The sequence below is a fragment of the Sceloporus undulatus genome, chromosome 3 (genome assembly GCF_019175285.1).
Source record: "Sceloporus undulatus isolate JIND9_A2432 ecotype Alabama chromosome 3, SceUnd_v1.1, whole genome shotgun sequence".
NCBI classification, from domain to species: Eukaryota; Metazoa; Chordata; class Lepidosauria; order Squamata; family Phrynosomatidae; genus Sceloporus; species Sceloporus undulatus.
The window spans coordinates 162,136,337-162,157,905 of NC_056524.1; positions in this window are offsets into that span (position 1 = coordinate 162,136,337).

A 21,569-nucleotide genomic window follows, 5' to 3' on the forward strand; every position below is an offset into this window, starting at 1 on the left:
TCCTTGAGTCACCAACACCACTTGTTAATCTTTCCTGGTGATGCTAGGAGAAGCAATTCAGCTTTAGTTGGTTGCATCCTGAAATTCTATTCTTTCCTTTGGCTAGTGCTGAGCTGGGGTGGCCATATAGTTTGAACTGCTACATGACATCCTTCAGATTCCTGATTTAGGCCTTCTCTGTGGGCAGTAGTCCTAACACTTTATTTTTCTTTGGTCTATTAAATTAATCATTTTATGATGTTAATGTTGCATGTTTTCTTGCATGTTAACAGAGAATGAGTAAAAGCAATTTTTCATTAAAAAGAACAACAGAAACCACCACCTTTGTGGACTGCATTTTTCGAGTGGGTATATTTGTTTAGGACTTGCATTTTTCTGCCTCCTCTTTAAGTGGACTTGTATGTAGACTTAGATTCTAGAGATTCAAAATCACTTTTGAAACATTAGGTAACAATTTTACTTTCAAAATGCTTGTGAGAATTGTAAAGCATGTCTTTTATGAGCCTTGGAGTGCCTATCTAGCTATTTTACCAGGTCATCTTTCTCAATAGCTTATTAAAATGCAGCCTGTAGACTTAAGGATACTTTTTTTTAGTATGAGATATAAAAATCTCTTTATTTGGGGCCCAATCACAAGAAAAGCAAAAGCAATGGTCTTTGTCATTCTACATGTGCATCTGCTAGACTGCAGCTGGGGACCCAATAAATAACAGAGGCTGCAATTTCCTCTGCACTGCTGCAGTTTTACATATAGATGGGCGAGTTGCAGCAAGTCTTTCTGCAGGGTTGAGTGATGGGTGGGAGGAGGGGATATATGGAAATGCTATGCCAAATAACTGAATAGGATTAAAACCCATGATGGAGAATATTACTGGATTCCATTGGATTCTTATATGAGCATCTCTATACGTCGAGGACATATCCAAGTGTCTTTTGCTCTTTTAAAAATATAGCTGTGTGTATGGGAAGCAGAAGTGAATGGTTTTTTTTAACCCAGAACAATAATTTGTACCACCTTGTACAACAATGTTATCACAAACAGTAACTCCCTATTTCATTACAGTACTTTAGTACTGTTTTGTTAACTCTAGTGCATGGAAGGATGTATACAAGTCTATTAAATAGGACATCCCTTCCTTTAAACAAGAATTACAATCCAGCAAGAAAATGAAAGAAAGAGCCAGATATATTGATTAAACTGGTAGGCATGTTTCTCCATCTCTTTACTACAAAGTAAGAGCCCTCTGTCCTCAATATATTTTGACTATGGATTCCCTTTCCCAATAATGTTCTCTGTTTTTCGACCCCGGATTAGTGCAATATATTGTCTTTTTCTTGCCCCTAGTGAATTGTGATTTGTATAGATTCCCGTTCCTACCCCTAGTAATGATGTTTTTAAACTTTTTATATTGTGATGCTTTACCTGTATTTTATTGTTTCTTGTCTTGTAAGCCGCCTTGATCATGCAATTGGAAAGGTGGGATATAAATTAAAATTATTATTATTATTATTATTAATGTGGATTTAACCATACTACTGAGTTTTCTCTTAATATGGAGTGCTTTTACATTACAAAATTATAGCACCATGACTCTACTTTAACTGCCATAGCTACATCCTATGGAATGAAGGGATTTGTAGTTTAGGGAGGGACATTTAGAATGCTCTGCCAGAGAATTCTAGTGCTTCACCAAACTACAAATCTCAGGATTCCATAGGATGCAGCCATGGCAGTTTAAGTGCCATCGCAGCACTATAAGTAGGTAGTATGAAAGGGACCGTATTATCATTACACTTTGCTTACCAATTGCATTTTGTCGTCTTACTCTTTTAGTTTTGGCTAGATGAACAAAACTAGATTGCCTTGTGGGGCTGATCAGCACAATCTGTTGTGAAAGCCCCAAATGTGTGGTTGTTACTTATTTTTTATATGTAGTCCAGAAACCTTCCCTTCAGGTAATAACTCTCTTGCAGGCCATTCACAGCTGCCCAGAAAGGAAGGAGCAGCTGTCTCTCTTTCCTAGAAGAAGGTGATTGAAAGTCCAGAAAGTGCATACACATTTTCATAAGTACTACTTATTGCTTATTATTTCTATGATGTCACAGTGGGTGCTACATATTCTTCTTTACCCATGTCTATGCCAGTCTGTGAATTTCCACATATTTAACCCTTGCATTTCCTAAATGTCCTCATCATGTGTGTTCTGCCTGCACAGTGTGATGTCTTTGTGGCAGAAGTTCATTAAAATATTAGCACCATACACATACCAAATGTTGAAAATGTTTCTATAAATGTTTCTACAGCTGCCCACATAGCCTCCAACCTGCTTTTTGCCTCACTTTTCTTTCCTTTTCTCTTCTTTCCTCTTCATTCTTTGGGATCTTTGTTGCGATCCCTTACCTTTGGATTCTCTCTCAATCTCTTGCAAAAGTTGGTGGCATGTTAAAATCCAAGCCATGTAAATACATCTGAAAAGAAAGCCTACAGTAGCCTTTGATCTCAAAAAGGTGACAGATTTTCCCCTAACACACAAGTAGTGGTGTTCTTCAGTTCATTTTTTATGGGGATGAGCATCCGGCCATCTTATTCACAGATATGAGAATTCAAATCCTCCAAACACTGCCCCTAACTATACATTCTCTTTCACTCCTAAAGTCCTCATGAGCAAATCAACAAGAGGAAGCAAAAGGGTGAAGAGATACACAGTAGTTTGTAGAAGAAATGCTGTTCCCTTTCTTACCTATTTTGGGACCATCTAGGCATATTCAGAACTTTCCTGTTTCTTGCCCTCCCCTCCTTACATTTTGTGTGTTTTCTTGCAATTCCATTTGTACTCAGCCTTCCTAATTTTTTATGAGTGGGTATGACAGTGCTCTATTGGAAAGCTGCTTTCCCTTTAACATTTTATCATGTTCTCAGAGTGTTATTCTAAGTGCCAATTAACTACAGGGCATGGACACTGATTGATCATTTATGCAACATGACAAAAAGCACACTGCTTTCAGTGACTGAAAAGCTATAAAATCAATGATGGTTTGTATTGTTCCATACTACTATTAATACAAACAATCTGACACCAAGTGTCTCCTTTTTTATAACCTATTGGATCATTAGCCTCAAAATGTCACTGTGCCACCATCAGTGTAAAGTGAATTATAAGGCAAAGCAAAGATTTAGATATTGATATTTTTGTTCTGTTGACAGTCAATTGAAAGACGCAGGGTTAAGCAATATGTATAGGAAGACAGTTGACCTATTTATTATGGATACTCACTGAAAACCTGTCTTTGAAACTCATACACACAAGGAAAAATATTGAAAGGAATATCTATACATTGAAGGCAAGCAGAAATAGCTTCCTATCTTCCTATCCCTATTTGAAAAGTTATATCATACCAAGTTAGACCTTGATCCACAGAGCTTAGTATTGTTGACAATGGTTGGCAGCAACTCTCCAGATTTTCAGGCAGAATTTTTCCTTGTTCTGCATGGAGATGCTAGGGATTGAATCTGAGACCTTCTGCATACAAACATGCTCTATCACTTAGATGTGCTCCTCTGCTCATCTAGATGTCAGATTATAACTCCCATCATCCTTGACCATTTACTGTGGTACTGGGATTGATGGGAGTTGCAGCACAGCTCAACATCTGGATGACCACAGGATCGGTATCCTTGCTCTAGAATATCACAAGCTGTGTGGTTTAGCGGTCATTGCTTTTGGTTTGTTTGCACACACAAGGGATATGGAGGAGCATTGGGGATCAGCTGTCCTTGAATAACAAATTACCACAGTCAGTCCTTCAGTTATTTCATTATCATGTAGAAGAATGAAGATTTTCAGATGCTTGCTCCTTGGTGGGGAAGAAGATGACAATTTTTTCTTGCATTTTTTATGAGTTTTCACATTTTAAGACTTTTTTGGTGAAAATTTCACCAATTTTGCAACCCCTGCCCCAATGTTCATTTCGCAAAATATCATGCTCAAAGTCCTACGTCACTGATTTCATAGTAAATGTGTAACTAAGGAGCTTATCGCACGGGGCTCAGAGAATGCAAATGATGCAGAACGGAAGGGAGCGGGAAGGGAACAGAATGGGGAAACGCCCATATTATCGCAAGGGGGAACACCGCCGATGACGCTGGAAGTCCCCAATCCATTCCTCATCCATCCCAAAGGAGGCGATTTTCAAGAATATGCAATATATGTGAAGCAGTTACAGATCCATAACTTTACATTATTAACCTGTAACTGCAATTCAGGATGCCACTTCATGTATTTTGTTTGCTATTGCTGCTTCTGAACCAAAGCACTTGCCTTGTCACTCTTGTGCAAGGTTACAAACTCCCATGATGGATGATGAGGATAAGGATAATTTTGATGTATCTTCATCAATAAGGACACAAAAATCTGTAAATATAATCTACATCCCTAACACTGACAATGCCACCTCTAATTTGTTTTAAATATGAACACAGGTTGGTTGATCTCTCCAGAAGGTATATTATTTTGTAGATGACGGAACTTGTGGTACTTAAGATCCTTTGGCAAGGTCATTATGTTGAATTATGTTAGGCTTGGCAAAGAATGGAAAAGAAAACCAGAATTCATCTGTTTCTTAATAATGCTGTTTGAGAAAGTTTATGTGACTTAAAATGAGAGCGAAAGGGAGAAGGAAGGAAATTGAGAAACCAGAATACATGTGCTTCATTTTATTCTGTTTTAATTGCTGTTGCAGGATGGATAGCTGAGAAGGCGCATACAGGATTTCGGTATTAACATCTATAGTGGAGAAACATTCTGAAAATATCAATTGCAAGTCAGCCAGGCACTTAAAAAGTCACACGATGGAGAACAGATGTGTCACGTTTGTTAAAAATCACACCGTTTGGACTATACTTTTGTTATAATAACATAATTTAAACACCATCCATCCTCTTGCAGACACATCTGCATACATGAGGCAGAATAGATCCATGGCTGTGGGGGTTAGGAAAGTAACCTTTTAGGCCCCAGCTCCCAGAATTCCCTAGCTGCATATGGTTATGTTGGCTGGAGGATTCTGTTGTTCAAAAAGTCATTTTTTAAAATCTCTGGCTGAATGGTCTCTCATCTTTCTCCCACCAGCTACATTCATGGAGAAAACCCCTTATAATGAGAGACCCATCCATAATTTCTATAGTTCCGGACAGTTCCTCAGAGCCTTGGAAATAAGGGAAGTTCAATTCTGTCCAGGGAAAATAAAACAGGGACATTGTCAATGACATGGCAGGGAATAATGCATAAGTGGGGGACAACACTGGGATTGGTGGTGATCATATTCTGTAGATCTGGTGTAGGACAGTCATATACTGTTTGCTGAATTTAGGATGCTAAGTGGTTAAGCTGTAATAGTGACATACGTCTTTATCACAAAACTGCAGTTCCCAGAATTCTCTAGCATTGAGCCATGAGAGTTAAACTGGTCTCAAACTGGATTATTTCTGCAGTGTATTTTAGATCTGAGATGCCAGTTGAAAATGCCTGATAATGCATCCCACAAGTTGCTGATGGCTGGAGATGGACAGTATTCTTTTGGAGATTGTTGAAAATAGTCTGATGTTTTGACCAAAACATCAGTTACCCTTCATAAAGACATATATTTCTTTTGTCTGTCACCATCAAGCAGGTGTTATAGATTCTTGAAACATTACATAAAGTTTAGACACTTGCTCAACAGAGGAGATAGTTAAAAGATTGGAGGAGTGTACACTCCCTTTTTAGCAGTGCAATAAAGTGTTGTTTATCCCTAGCTAAGTCCACAATAGGATAAGTAATTTACAGCACAATCCTATGCAATCTACTCAGAAATATATTCAGCTGAATTCAGTAAGACCACAACTTCTAACAGAACAAAGCTGGTTTCATGTACTGCAGATCTCAAACTCAAAATACGATTTTCATAGTCTGAACATGATGTACTGCAATACAATTGTTTCCCTTAATATTGTCAGCAAAGTAAACATACATAAGAGGATGTTTCAGAAAGTAATAGTAATTTTGGCATGTAATGTGGGAAACCATTTTGCCATTACTTTCCTAAACGCCCCCATAATTTAAAACCATAACAGCATGAAATTATCCTACTTAATAAAACAGAGTAAAAGCCTTGCTGGTTTTTAAAGAGGAAGAGATTGCCAAATAATCGTTTTTCCCCCAGTTGTTCACAGAATATGCATTTTTTAAAGTAATAGAAGTCGATCTTTGTGAAGTATACTTGGCAAATTAGCATCTAATGCTCTCAAATTGCTAAATTATTTGAGTATTAGCTAATGTAACAGCTTTGTGTAACAAGTTCAGAGTTATCTCTCTGGTACTATTTGAACCCCAGTAGGATCTATGAATGGACCAGAACAGTAAAGCTGGCCAACAGAAGTAGAAGGAAATAATCTTAGTTATAAAGTGCATAAAGTTCATACCCTTCCATGTGTGTGTTGTGTGCCTTCAAGTTGTTTCTGACTTACGGTGATCCTAAAGCAACCCTATCATGGGGTTTTCTTGGCAGGATTTGTTCAGAGGAGGTTTGCCATTGCCTTCCCCTGAGGCTGAGAGTATGTGACTTTTCCAAGGTCACTAGTGGATTTCATGGCCAAGCAGGAATTGAACCCTGGTCTCCAGAGTTGTAATCCAACACCCAAATCACTATGTCATGGAAAAAGCAAGAGGACACGAATCTAAACATACCTGGATATTCATTTAATATTTATTTCTATAAATCATGTTAAGTGTGTTGTATCTATAGAGTCTAGGGTTGTTACATTTTGAAAATAAAAAAAGGACAGGTTTACTTACTAACTACTTTGAATCACCATTCATTATGATGACTCTCACTTTAAATACCCCGCTATATAGCTGTGATGATAGTTAGTAGAAATATTCCTAACTTTCATTAACTGATTATTTATCAATATTTAATAATGCCAGCAATTGATCTGTTTACCTCAGCAGTACAATACAAGCTGGGATTAGAGGCCTCATGTCAGCTCATCTACAGCTCCAGCACCAAAGGATTTTACAACAGCTCTGTGAGGTTAATTGGCAGCAAGGAAAATTGTCAAAGGGACCAAAAAGAAAAGCTATGAACTGTGAAAGTGACCATGGATGGAGAGTCTTGAGAAGGAAAAAAGAAAGATGGAGATAAACCACACAGTCACTACTTCCTTACTAGAGCTAAATTCCTACCAATCTCTTTCCCTCCTTCTGCCTCTTTCCATGAAGTTCCAACAGTATAGCGTAATGACATTAGATTCACAAACTATAATAATGGTCATCTCAAGTGATATGATATTCCTTTATGGGATTTTGTTTTGTCCCTATGGCGGGATACAGACCGCCCAAAAAGGGCGGTCTGCCGCCACCCTGGTTTGCTGCGCAAGGAAGTTGAGGGACAAACCGCGTGGCTCCCTCGTGCAGCAAACCATGGTGGCACGATGTGGCAATTTAACTGTGGCAATTTAAGCCGAACCACAGCACTATAACTGTGTAGTGTGAAAAGGGCCTTCATCTCATGATCAGTGACCATTTAGATATAGAATTGGTACATGAACTCCTACGGATGGATGAAATAATCTATGAACTGTTACTTTTAGGGCATTCATTTATATGTGCTTTTCATTCTGTTTCTATATTAATGGTTTGACTTTTAAAAATAATAATCTCAGATTCATAGTTATTTGAAATATATTTTGTTTCAAAAATGAATTTTAAATATGTTTTGATATACCAAGAACTACACTGGAATATTCAAGGAGAGCAAAAGGCTGATAATATTAATTAAATTCTGTTCTGCACATTTGTTCCAGAAACAGAAATCAAGTTCAAATCAAGATCAGTCGTACTGTAACTTCCCAATAATTACTTTTAATATGTCTTGAATTTAATTACACATGTAAAAGCAATTTCAGAACAGAGGAGTCTGGTTTATGATCTGTTAGGTAAGGTATGTGCATGGATGTGTGCGTACATTTTGTCAAGTCGTAAATCCCCCCCGCTCTGCTTTCCTTTCACCTGCCGGCAACTATCTCTTTGTTTAAGCAGACTTTTTATATGTAATCACTGTTAGGGAGGCCCTTATTGGAGCGTGTTTACTCTTTTTTAAAAAATTAATTTATACTGTTTTAAATGAAATGATTTAAATTTTGTTTAAAATTGTGTTGTAAGATTTTAAATATTTTTCCCCCTTGGGTCTCACTCTGTGAGAAAGGTGACATATAAAATAAATATCAAGGAATGAACAGGGATGGAGAATGTGTGACACCCCAGATGTTATAGGATAGCAACTCCTCTTATCACTTACAATTGGCTATATTAGATAGGATCGATGAGAATTGAAGTCCATGTCAAGGAAAAAGCAACATGGGATATACAGTAAATGAAATAAAACATGTATGTGAGAGTCAGGGTGACTCAGCAGAAGCCAATTGAGAACCACACAGGTGTAAATGGTAATACAATTAACAAGTCCTGAATGCCAAGGACAAGAAATGTAAAGTGGATAATTGGACACACCTGACAATTGTTAAGTGGTCAAGGCTGAGATGATGAAATCATTAATTGTAGGATGAACCAAGAGAACCAATGAGAATGATGTACACGCCTACTGGGTGGAAACAGACAACAGTGGGTGGTACCATGCATTGACTATAATAATGACTATGCATCCCAATGTATTTTGTGGGTAGTAGTGGTGGAGGAGTAGTATTGTTGTATTGGAGTTGTGTTGGATAGTTTTGGAGCTGTATATAGTAGAATAAAGTAGATCTTTTATATAAGACTACTGAGTTGTCTGGTGTCTTGGGTGAAGCTACAAGAACCAGCTGGATCCTGAAGAAGGGTGAAGACTTCTGTGGAAGCAAGAGTGAGAAGGCTTGGAGAGTTTGTCGGGGTCTTCAGCCTGTTCTCTGTAACTCTTGCTAAGCTATAACCACTGGCCAAAACTGGTCAGCACGGTGCACAACCAGGTGGTGAGTTCAAGCCAGAGGTGAAGAGCTACAACTCCCATCATCCCTGACAGTCCAGACATTTCTAGAAAGCTTTTGAGGCTTCTGGCAACAATAGCCATAAATTACAAGAGGCCATAGAGAGGAGTCTTCCAGTACTTTTGGAAGTGAAACCACCATTCAAAGTCAATTCCAGCTTATTCACCTCTTCCAGTTCCTTATTTCTTCTAGCCACAGAGAGAGGATTAAGACATTTTCTATATGTGCTTGTTCCTTTCCAGATAGCAGAGGCTGTTAGCATGAATGAATAAGCAAGTAATAGTGGACAGTGATGCTGAAATGGCAGGAGAGAAGTCAGCTCCAGGTGCCTGCAGCTAATTTGCTCCTGATCCAATAGTCACACTGTGGCTTCTGAATGTGTAAAGACTGGTGCACAGACTGCTGTGTAAACTGGACGATCATATCTACCAAACTATATCATCTTAAAGCTGACTTGTTTAACAATTTGGGATGGCCTTTTCAATTGCTGTAGGAACAGTTGTCCATGGGCTATGAGTTGTGAGGCCTTCCCCAATAAGAGAGATCAATGTCCAGAAGGATGGCAGGAAAAGCTGAGAGCTCTGTAGACAGTGATGCAAGCTGACAAGAGCCTTCTGCTGTCATCCCATATCCTTTCACAGTTTAACATGGTATAAAATTCACCACGGGAATGTTTGCCTGCCTTGTGCTTTGATGGTTCCCAATGGGACAATCTTAGCTTGTAGATGGATGTTGTTTCCAACCTCACTCACTATGTGCATATATTGGAAAACGGATGTTGAAAAGGGGGAAAATGTGGTTTCAAACAACTTTAACTTTTCACCCCCACCTTCATGTTTGGTGCCTTTGACCTTGGGCATTGTTGTGTTATGACAAACAGAGACCATGAAAGTCATGCTCCCATTCATCCTGACAATACACTGATAGTCTTGTCTCTATTTTAGGGAATCACAACATTTTGTTTTTCATTTAGAGAGGGTGCCTTTGGGTACGGACTGCTAAAAAGACAAAGAAATGATTCTTAGAACAAATCAAGCCTAAACTCCCTCTAGAAGCCAACATGGCTACTACTGCTACCACTACTACTATTATTATTTACTTATATTCTGCCTTTCTCCCAAATATGAGAACTCAACTCCCACTATAGGGACTCAACTGACTCAACTGAGACTATTGTACTTTGAACATATCATGAGATTATATGACTCACTAGAAAAGACAATAATGCTTGGTAAGATAGAAGGCAGTACAAAAAGAGAAAGACCACATTGCAGATGGAGAGATTCAGGGCGGTGTATCTACACTGTAGAAATAATGTAGTTTGACACACTTTAACTGCCATGGCTCCATCTTACAGAATCCTGAGATTTGTTGTTTGGGGAGGCACTAGCATTCTTTGTCAGAGAAAGTTAAAGACCTTGTAAAACTGCAAATCACAGGATTCTATTTGATGGAGTTACAGCACTTAAAGTGGTATCAAACGGTCTTGTTTTTACAGTGTAGATGCACCCAGGGTGAACTATGTGCCATTTTGCAATATCTTTCAATACGATTCCTGAAAAAAGCACCTACAGATTGTTGTTGTTTAAAACAACAACAATCCTCTGCCCACATTATTACAACAATTGCTAAGGCATACATGCTTATAAGAGACCTGTCTCTTTCTCACACAGTCTCTTTCCTGTTATGAATCAGGCAGTCATTAACCTTAACAATATTAATGCATTCTTCCCATGCATTTCAAGTAGTTTATTAACTAACAGACGAGGAGTTAAGAGCCATTCCCCATGCCATGATGTATTTCTGCATCATCAGTACTGTATAAATACAGAGATGCTTCATTGTGTTGTGATAGATTTATGAAGGAAGTACAATATGGATGGGAGGAAAAGGGAGAAACTGTTAAGAGAAGCATATTGACTGAGAAACAAAGATAGATGGATAGGCAAATAGATGACACATGCACTCAAACCTATTCAAACTGCATACAGTTGTCAATATATGGACAATGCTTGTGGGTAGAAATTGCTGCCAATTTGTTATCTTTATGGCATCGTGAATCTCAGCTGCTCAGAGTATTCTAAGGAAAATAAGTATTCTGAATGAAATGGTATGAAGAATGAAAAAAATAACAGAATATTGAATGGTAAATCCACTTTTCCTTAAACAAGACAATGTGGAGAGTGGTAGGTTGGAGCAAGGAAAATGAGGCCTGATTGCAGAGGCAGATTTTTTCTGCTGTGAATACCAGTTTTGTTGTTGTTTGTTTGCTTGCTTGTAAGACTCACAGGTTATGCTTTGTAAAGAGAACCTAGATATAGAGCATGCAGAGCATTGACCATTCTTGGAATTTCCCAGATTTGATTGGGTGATGGCTTGCAGTTTTTGGTTATGATAAAGAAGGCAAATATCTCCTTAAGGATAGGTGAGAGTTTGAGTGATTGTTTGCAAGAACAGCACCCATTTTACAAATTTCTTCAATGGAAAAAAGTGAAATGATTTTGTTCCTCTGTGAGAGACAGACACAATGAAACAGAGAAATAATTATCTCACAAAGTTGGCCTGAATCGTGATCTGCTACAGTTGCAAATCTATATTAGCATTGCATAAGCAGTGAGAGCAGTGGTAAAAGAGAAAAGACCATAGGCACAATGGCTGTGAAGGAAGACAAACACACATTGCACACTGGTGCGCAATCATGGAAAATGTGGAACTGCTAGCATGGCGCCTGGCAAGGATCCAGTAATTTGTTTACCTGAACTTTTCTATGGAGTTTCGTTTATACTTCACTGCTATTACAGTGAGAAGCAGACATAGTATGGGGAAAGCAAAGCTTGTTGATATGTCTCACATTTTGGAGAGAAGAAGGATGAAGCTGTGCTTAAAAGAAATGAAAACATGACTGACTAATTTTGTGTTTCAAAATCTGGTGAAAAGTTCTTGAATACTGGCCAACAAAACAAAATAGTGGTTGCTATTTGATTCAACACTTCCATTTTGGTAGCTGTTCATTTGGTGCATTTTTAGTATGCCTAGGGATATGTGTATTCTTGAACCTGAGTTTATTGTTGTTGGCGTTATTGACTCATTTATGGCATAGTTCTAGGCATCTGTAACAGATGGTCTGGTAACCCTCTTTTGCAGATCAAGGTTTCTGATCAAATTGTTTCAGATTTGAAGACATCATTTTTCCAAATGACATCAAGGTGAAGTATGTGATGGACCTCCTCTCCAGGCTAACCGGCAGTTTCAGACCCTTGGAATCTTGTCATCCATTTTGCCTCTTTCCCCCTCAAGTCCCTCCCTGGATCTGCTACTTGGGCCTCAAGGTGATCACCATATAGACCAATGGCAGTTTAGTTTAATAGGTTCTCTGTGGTAAGTGTGACTGGACTGTGTCAAATCTTAACAGGCACAGCCCCACAAAGCTGTAAGAATGAATAAATAAGCAGAAGTAAATTTTCACATACAGATCCCTAAAATTCTATTATATTCTCCCTTCCTGGCTAACTGTCTCATCTCTATTACAGCTTTCCCCTATCTCTATGGTCTGGTACAGAAGGGCAGGAAGGGGCGGTGAGACTCCACCTCTTTCTGACCCGGATCAGTGCCGTGACAAATGCACACAGTGGCACCAATCCAGCCTCCATAGAGCACAGAAAGGAGGTGCGACAGCCGCTGCCAGGCAGCTTGATCACACCTCTTTGGTGCGGCGCTGTTTATGCGCTGCATCAAAGGGACGTTATCATTGCACATACTGTCTGAATGGATGTGTGCCAAGATGGCGCCCATGCTCTGAGCATGGGGATGCTCAGCCCTCACCCCACCTGCAGGACGGCGCTTTTTGCCTGTCTGTACTGGGCCTATGTCATCTTCTTCCTATCTCTCTGCAATCTTTTCCCTTTCTTCAGGGCTTCTTTCCCTTATTTTTCCTCTGTCAGTTTTGTAACAATAAAAATACAGTAACAATGTTTATTAGTAATACCCCTTCCACTAAAGAGTGGCACATCAGAACGTATACAATCAAAACGAACAATAAAATACCACACTGTAAGGTGCTAAAATACTAAAATAGTAGAATAGTATACTAATATGCTAAAAACAAAAAACAAACCCTTTCTCCCTTGTCACCTCTCTTTCACTGCTTACTTTAAGCTGGCTGGTACCAGCTAGGCTTGCCCACCTCTTCTCTTCACAGCATGTCTGTTCAAATGTAAATCCCAATGAATTCAGTGGGACTCTTGGGAACTTGGGCTAGGAGCACATCTGCACTGTAGCAATAATACAGTTTGACACTACTTTAACTGCAATGGCTCAGTTCTATAAAATTATGGGATTTGTAATTTTGTGAGGCACCAGCACTCTTTGGCAAGAAAGGCTGAAGACAGCGTAAAACTACAAAGCCCAGAATTCCACTGGAATAGAGCTAGACCACTTGAAGTGGTGTCAAATTGCATTATTTCTACAGTGCAGATGCTCCTTAGGATAGGATTTCAGCCTTTGCTTCCATCAAATAATTTTTGGGCATTGCTCCCAAACAGGAATTTCTGGATCACTTTGGAATATTTAAATGTTTATTTATGTATTTATTTATTTAGCGAAACATGGATCAAAATTCTTTTCAATGTATATTAGTAAATAAGGAGCAAACTACAAAGTTTATGAAGTCATTAGAGACGGCTCAGAATGTCATTTTTTTCACTTTTGATTGCTGAAAAGTTGCAACATGCAGATGAAAGTAATTGCAAAACTGCTATGTTTACCCATTCTGATAATAGATCTGTAAGGGATGCAATACTGGATTTAACGTTAGACAAAGTGGGGCTGCCCATAAGGAGTACTTTGAAACGGCACAAACTTATTGCTCATTTCATTTATTATCATTGGCTTTTTAATGTGAAACATAGTCAGAGATGATAGAAATGTTTCCTGCCTGCTGCGAAGAAACATCTTGACTGGCATTAGTTACTGTGCACCTGAGCTTGGGATCAGGTGTCTACATGTGTCATTTGCTACTCAAACAGTAAATTGTCTTAGAGTGAAATATAAGGTGACAGGTAAGTTCTTTAACTGATCTTGTGTTCAATACTTACAGTATATCCTTATGTACAGTAAGTATATTTACAGTGTAAGTATTATACAATAATACTTAATGGAGTTCCTAAGCTAGAGAAGAGAAATTCAAGTGAATGTCAACCAATCAAAAAATTGTTGGATGGAGGAAATGTTAAGCATTTCACTTCGGACGTGTCACTTCCCCTTTCAAATTCCATGGCAGCTCAACCCTGTCTTCTTGGGCAGAGCAAATGCAGATTCCATAATCCAACATGCAGATGGAAACAGAATGCATACTTCTGCTTTATGTTGGTATTTAAAATTTCCTCTCCTTCTGAGTACTTTTGCCACTTAGCAAATAAGAAGGTAAGGGTTTTATGGTGGGTTTTTTTTGGTTTTTTGTACTTTATTGGGAAAAGTACAAGACTGTTGGTAGCTAGTTAATAAAGGCACTTCTACTGGGAGATCTGTGGAGTGTGCTGATCTGTTGCTCAGCTCCACACACACTATAACTTCTGTGTGAATTGAACAGCAAGAACTTGTATTAACCTCCCAACCTTAGCTAAATCCTAGCAGACAAACTATTTCCTTTGAGAAATGGCAGGCAGGAAACTGCCCAGATGGTGTAGCTGGAAAACCTACCCAATTTAAAGGCTAGGCATTGATTGTCCTGGAACTTGACAAATCATAGGAGGACCCACATGCTACCTTTTGAAAATCCTGAACATATGTAGATTTTCAGATGTGACACAGTTAATTAACACAAATTATTGGGCCTCTCTATTGCCAAGAGGGACTTGTGCTGTTGTTCAGTTAAAAACCATAGAGAAGGAAGGAGAGATGTGAAAAACTCTCAGACTTAATTTTGTTGTATTTATCCAAACTCCACCTGTATTCCTGTCCATTCTTTCATCGATATCAAGTTCTGAGATTTTTGTTTGTGTATTTTTGTCCCAAGGGAAATCTCTCCCCTCCCCAAATTCACTTTTCTGGATGCATTTCTGCATTAGTTAAAATATCATTATGCATATTTTTCAACTGTATGCATTTTAGCCATCTGTATTGTCACACAATATGCATAATTTGTGGACAATTTTTTCCTCTTAAATGTGCTGCAGGCCTTACTAATGTGCAACTTTCAGAAGCAAGGTCTGCTTTCTCTCATTGTAAGCCTTGGCAAGTGCAAAACTGATACCTCCCAGAATTTCAAAGCCCTGACAGTTATTTTCTACAGTTGGTATGGAGTGAACTAATCCCCACGCATACTTAATCTGTTCCTTTTATTCAGAATGAAATTTAACTCTGCTTTAATCATGAACAAAGCATTTTTCAATAAAGTACTATGATCAGTCAGTTTTATTGTGCTTTCTGATATGCTTCATCTTAAATGAGTGGTCTGCAACTAGATTTGGGGGGAAACTCAGCCATAAAACAAGTCACACAACTGAACTCCAGCAACAAATTTTAAAAAAATCAACAACTTTAAACAGACAGTGAAATATTTATTATAAGAGGTTCCTTCTGGTTTTTTTGCAGATTGTAGGGCTGTACAGACTGGGGGAAAGGGGTGGCTATGTAAAGCGCTATGTAAAGCCTACGGCGTTATATAAATAATAATAATAATAATAATAATAATAATAATAATAGACCTTGGCGTTGTGGGTGGAGACCCTGCAGCAACAACAGCAGCCAAGCAGCAGAGGTGATGTCCATGTGGTGCAGAACTGTTTGAGTGCCACATCACATGGATGTCATCATTGAGTGCCCCATATGGATGGGCGTGTGCAACCATGGCACCCGCACAGTGATTGTAGGGCTGTGCACATGCAGATGCCCATCCCTACAAAGCCCTAAAATTGGCTCCAGACCAGCACAAAGCACCGGTCTGTATTGGGCCACCACCCCTCCCCCATAAGCCCCTTTGAAATAGATATTTCTTGCGTGTTTCAAAGGCATTTGTGCAGTTTGCAAATTTTTATTTTGCACTGAAAGTCAGCAATGCAGGGGTGGGGTGGGGTGGGGAAACACACAAAGAACCTTGAATAGGTGCTTGTAAACAATAGGGTGTGTGCTACCTGTCTGTGCTCTACAGTCTCCTAATCTTAAAATTGTGTTGATTGTGCTGACAGCAAATGCAGGTAGAACCGACTTCTTTTTCCTTCTCTCCCTCTAGCAACTGTAGGAAGCACTGGAGAAAATACATGGATTAAGTGGTCTCTAAGATGGTTCAAAAGCAAAAAAGGCAAACTTTTCTTCTTCTTCTTCCACGGGAAATTATTCCTCTTCAAGTGATTTTTTTCAGAAGAAGAAGAAGACAAAGAAGAAGGAAAAAAGAAAGCTGGAAAGTTATTGGTGGGATCGTAGAAATCAGCTTTGGTTGGCTTTCAATCAGAACACAACATTGCCATGTGTTGTTGGTGACCATCATGTTCATATTCCTCAGGTTTACTGAATTTTGATGAAAGATTGTGAGAAGGTATCCTGCTGGTGCCGCCACAACACTATCCGATTCACCCTAAAGCTGTGTAGTTATTTAGTAAGTGTCCTAGGAAAACTGAGCCTTCTGAAGTTGTCAATAGAGATCTAAGAATTCTCTGAAGCTAATGATAATCATTATGGTCTATATTTACTGCAAATGGCTTTTCTTTGGGTGCTAAGTTCTCATGCTGTGCTTTGTCCTCATTCATGCAGGTGATGAACAGCATAGTGAGAAAATGATTTTTTTTTTCAAAGCCAGTGGATTTTCAGTCTGGCCTATTTGGAAAAGATCTTATTTGTAAATTCTGAACACTGTATTTTGCCTTAAATATATGTGGTTTTATCAGACGACCACCTCCATTCTGTAGCACAGCTGCTGTCTATATTTGCAAAACCCTTTCAGTGCATAATAATTTCAGGTAAGAGTTGTACTAAAGCCCTATCACTGGGTGATGAATGCAGCATGGTTGTTACCATCCATGGTAACAGATAAATACTATATTTTATGCTCAGAGATAGTTAGATTAAAGTAGGCACAATTTATATTTAAATTAAAGTATCATTCAAAAGGATGTCAGTAACATAGAATCATAGAATCATCATGTTGGAAGACACCACAAGGGCCATCCAGTTTCACCCCTTGCCATGGAGTAATTCATAATCAAAACACCCCCGACAGATGGCCATCCAGCCTCTCTTTAAAGATCTCCAAGGAAGGAGACTCCACCACTCTCTGAGGAAGTGTGTTCCATAGCTGGTCAGAAAGATGACAGATTTTTCAAACATGCAGGCAAAAACTCCTGAGCTAAATCCTAAAGAACAAGGATGGTCCAAATCAGTTCTGGAGCTACATGTGGTCACCAAGGCTGTTTGTGAAGCACTCAACCCCTCTAGATTAACCAGGCCTCCTTGCTTCTGACCCCTCTAGTAGGCAGAGAGTGAGAAAGTTAAATTGCCTCTCCTGGAAAACCCCAGAACCTGCACATCTCCTTTTAAATAGGTTGCAGCCCCATCTGACATTCTTTGAGAAAGCTTCTTCCTCTTCTTGTTGGTAATGATGTCTCAGAGACAGAACAGTGACCACTGGACCCTTCAGAGTTGCCCATCCCTGTTCTAGAAACTAGAGTCTAGACCAAAGGTGTGAGATGCTTGGGAGAACCCCAATTTCCTCATGGAAAAATATGAGGCCTGTTACTTATAGATGGAAGTAAATGGCATTTGAGGCAAATCAGCTAATATCTGACTGTTTATTAGCTGAGATACCATTGCTGGCTAATTCATGGTAACTGCAGGCCTCACTAAGGCTCACAGTAAAATTCCCTCAGTTTCTAGTTGTGTGACCAATTTTCTCTTGCTAGAGATCCTCTAGAAGTTTGTCATAAAGTACTAGTAACATATGCCAAAGTTCAGTCCAGCCTGAACTTGTTAGAACCCAGAAAGGACTATGGAAAAAAAGCTATCATCATAGAACTGTGGTGGTGAATGTTTTGCATCAGTTTCTGATTATTCCTTGCATTTGTGAGACAGGCATGATGATGGTAACCTATCTTATGGTCCCTGTGTTCCATACATTTGCCATAACAAATTGACTATTCCTTATCACTCCCACATCATTGAGCTGTGTTTTGTTCCACATATCTGAGGTTTTTTAAAATTAATTTGTAAGTGTGTCAGTAGCAGAAGTGAGCAACTGTAGCAGAGGCAGAGACCACTTTTAACCCCTGTACTTCTCCTGTGGGGCACACTGGTGCACTTGACAAAAACATAAGTGTTGGCATGTCACTTTCAGTTACATTTTTGGCCAATTTGTACCTTATTTTGAATATTTAAAAAGGTTTGGAGGTTTAAGGTATACTAGGGGTTGTGGCCAAAACAACTTTGTTTTGCAACCCATATTGGATAGGTTTTTGGAGAAAACATCACCTAGTTTTTTTTAATGGAGGGTCAGGGGGCTTTGTGGGGCACTGATGGCCATGTGCCACTTGTGGACTGCACTTTGCCTACCCTTGATCTCCAGTGTGTATTGTATTGCTAGAAAATTTTGCTGAATTTCTCAGAGTCCAGGAACTGAAGGCTTTGGTGAACTAAATTGCATTTCTTCCTTCCAATTCATCTCTTGACACCAAGTCAACACTCTCCCTGCATATTTGATCAGTATTAAGCTCTTATGACCTTTCCAGACTTAATCTGCATCTATATTTTATTTATTTAATGTCCATAAATCTCTGAGCATTTCCAGTTTATGAGCAACTTGATTCTGGAGTTGAAATGTCTTTTTTTGCCCACATCTTCTTTACCAGATGTAATTCCACTAAGGACATGTAAAGCTCCATCTTAGGTTAGCCTTCTTTCACTGGTCAAAGCGGGGGATGAGGGGGAGAAGAAAGAAATGGAGGTCAAAAGTGTGTGAGAGAGAAACATTAATACCCTCCTCCTAAAATGAGCTAGATATGCATTCATGATTCCCTCACCGATTTTTGAAGCAGAACGTGGAGGAGTAATTTGTTTGGCTCCCAGAACACCCATCTAGCAGAACCAACGCTCGTGCTGAGAGTTTTTCAGACTTTTCCAAACACTAATGACCAGCCATTCAGAAGCTGTCCTTTGAAAATCTCATTGGTAGTTTTCATGTCCCATGCACAGTGCACCACATGATTGGTCAACAGTGTTTGCATAACTGCATGAGCTTCTGACAGTTTACTACAGCGAAAACCTCTGAAGACATTTTAGGTGATGTTGGCTCTGAAGATTCTCAGCATGCTCACTCCTTAGTTTAGAATTTGATTAAAGGTTTTCTCATCATCATTATTCTTCCTGATGCTGGTAGCAGGTACAAATGATTCTGCTGCTAACATTGATGCATTGAGAAGGCAAAGTGAGAAACTGCAAGGTAGCTCTCCTGGTATCAGGCAGTGGCTGTAATTGAAATTGCCAAGGAATGATGATGAAAGGACATAAAATATCCACATTATGCCAAATAAATTCATTGTGATTAGTTTTATTACAATGAATAGCAAATGAATTAATGATGGAGACACTTGAAACACAGAAAAGTGCTGCCTCACTCAAAAGCCTTGTTCTGAAAGGACTCCTGGAATGGAAAAGCTGTGTAGAGATAAAATGCACTGCAATTATCTGCTATAATTACAGTCTGTCTAGGCCAAAAATCTGATTGAGCATCTCCCAGAGATGGAAGGCTCGAAAAGGAAAGAGTGATCGAGAAGCCACTTTTTATTTGTCTTTTGATACATGCACATAACCAGGAGTGCTGAGTGAAATATTATTTGTGCTTTTGCACCAGAACAGTGAGATGCTGCCACTAAAAGGTTAAAAGAGAGAGGGAGAAGGAGCACTTCGATACAGTCTAATAGGGAGGAGAAAAAGAAGACAACTTCAGCATTTCAGATCCATTATCAGTTTATACAGTTCAGCTCTACACAGTTATTGTGATAGCTGCTAGTGTAATTTTTTTCTTTAATAGGACTCTTAGTGAAGTCTATCCATAGCCTACAGAGTTCAATGGGGCCTACTCCAAGGCACTGTAAATGTCTTTAAAACTGCAAAGTCATAGTACAATCCTGAGTATTTACTCAGAAGAAAGTCCTGTGTTTAGAGGGACTTATTCCCTACTAAGCACTGTAAATATGGCAGTTTTACACAAGCTAAGGGGGTAGAGCTATCATTGGGAATTAAGTATCACAGTGGAGAATGAAGTTCAATCTCTGATGATTAAGCAGATAAAAAGGTGAGGGCAGATGCCATTATGCTTTTTTAAAAAATCAGTTTTCTAGGAGCTCTTGTTCACAAAGACAGTATCAGACTAGATATAGTGCTTGCTTAAGACATTTTATTGCCTGGCAGGGAGCCCAAATGACTATCTCCCCCTACCAGTAGGGCATGCACTTTAAAATGTGTTACTACACCATTCAGACATCTCTTCCTGATTTCCTCTTCCTTCTGGTCAAAAATCATTTCCTAGCCAGATTGGCTAGCACACCAAAGCCCCAATCTGGCCTTTCTGTGGTGCAAAAAGAAGCAGCAAAAAGCGGCTCCTTTTTGTTCCACAGAAAAGATGATAATAATAATAATAATAATAATAATAATAATAATAATAATAATAACAATAACAACAACAACAACAACAACAACAAACATTTTTATTTATAGACTGCTATTCCGCAATGATCATAGCGGTGTACAGTAAATATTGAATACAATACAAATACAAGGTGACAATTAAAGGAGGGAGAAGTCTCGTCCTTCAGGCAGTCCCTGATGTTGTTGGGTCTGCCTGATCACTCCCTCTGAGGCCAAGATGACAGTTGAGGAGGGAGGGGCCTCTTCCTTCAGGCAGTCCCTGATGTTGCTGAGTCTTCCTGATCTCTCCCTCTCAGGCCAAGATGACAGTTAAGGAGGGAGCGGCCTCTTCCTTCAGGCAGTCGCTGGGTCTGCCTGATTGCTCCCTCTGAGGCCAAGATGACAGTTGAGGAGGGAGGGGCCTCTTCCTTCAGGCAGTCCCTGATGTTGTTGGGTCTGCCTGATCACTCCCTTTGAGGCCAAGATGACAGTTACAAGAGGGAGGGGCCTCTTCTTTCAGGCAGTCCCTGATGTTGCTGGGTCTGCCTGATCACTCCCTCTGAGGCCAAGATGACAGTTAAAGGAGGGAGGAGCCTCTTCCTTCAGGCATAGATGCCTGTGCCGTGGCTTTTCGGCACTCCTTTAGTCCTGGCAGATATAGTTAATCTACTCCTGGTAGATATAGTTGGCTGAGCACATATCTGAGTGAAAGAGCTATTGGGAAATGGGAAAGATAGTAGTGGGTCTCTCAATCAGAGTAACCAAACTGACAAAGCAGATGCTGAAAAACAACCAGTCCCACACCCACACTCACACATAAACATTCTAGCAACCAAAGAAATCAAGCTTGGTCTTCTTTTTGAAATATATAAAGCGGCTTTATTTACAAATTATTTGTATATACACAAACTCATAATTTAGTCAAGGAGACAGAGAAAAA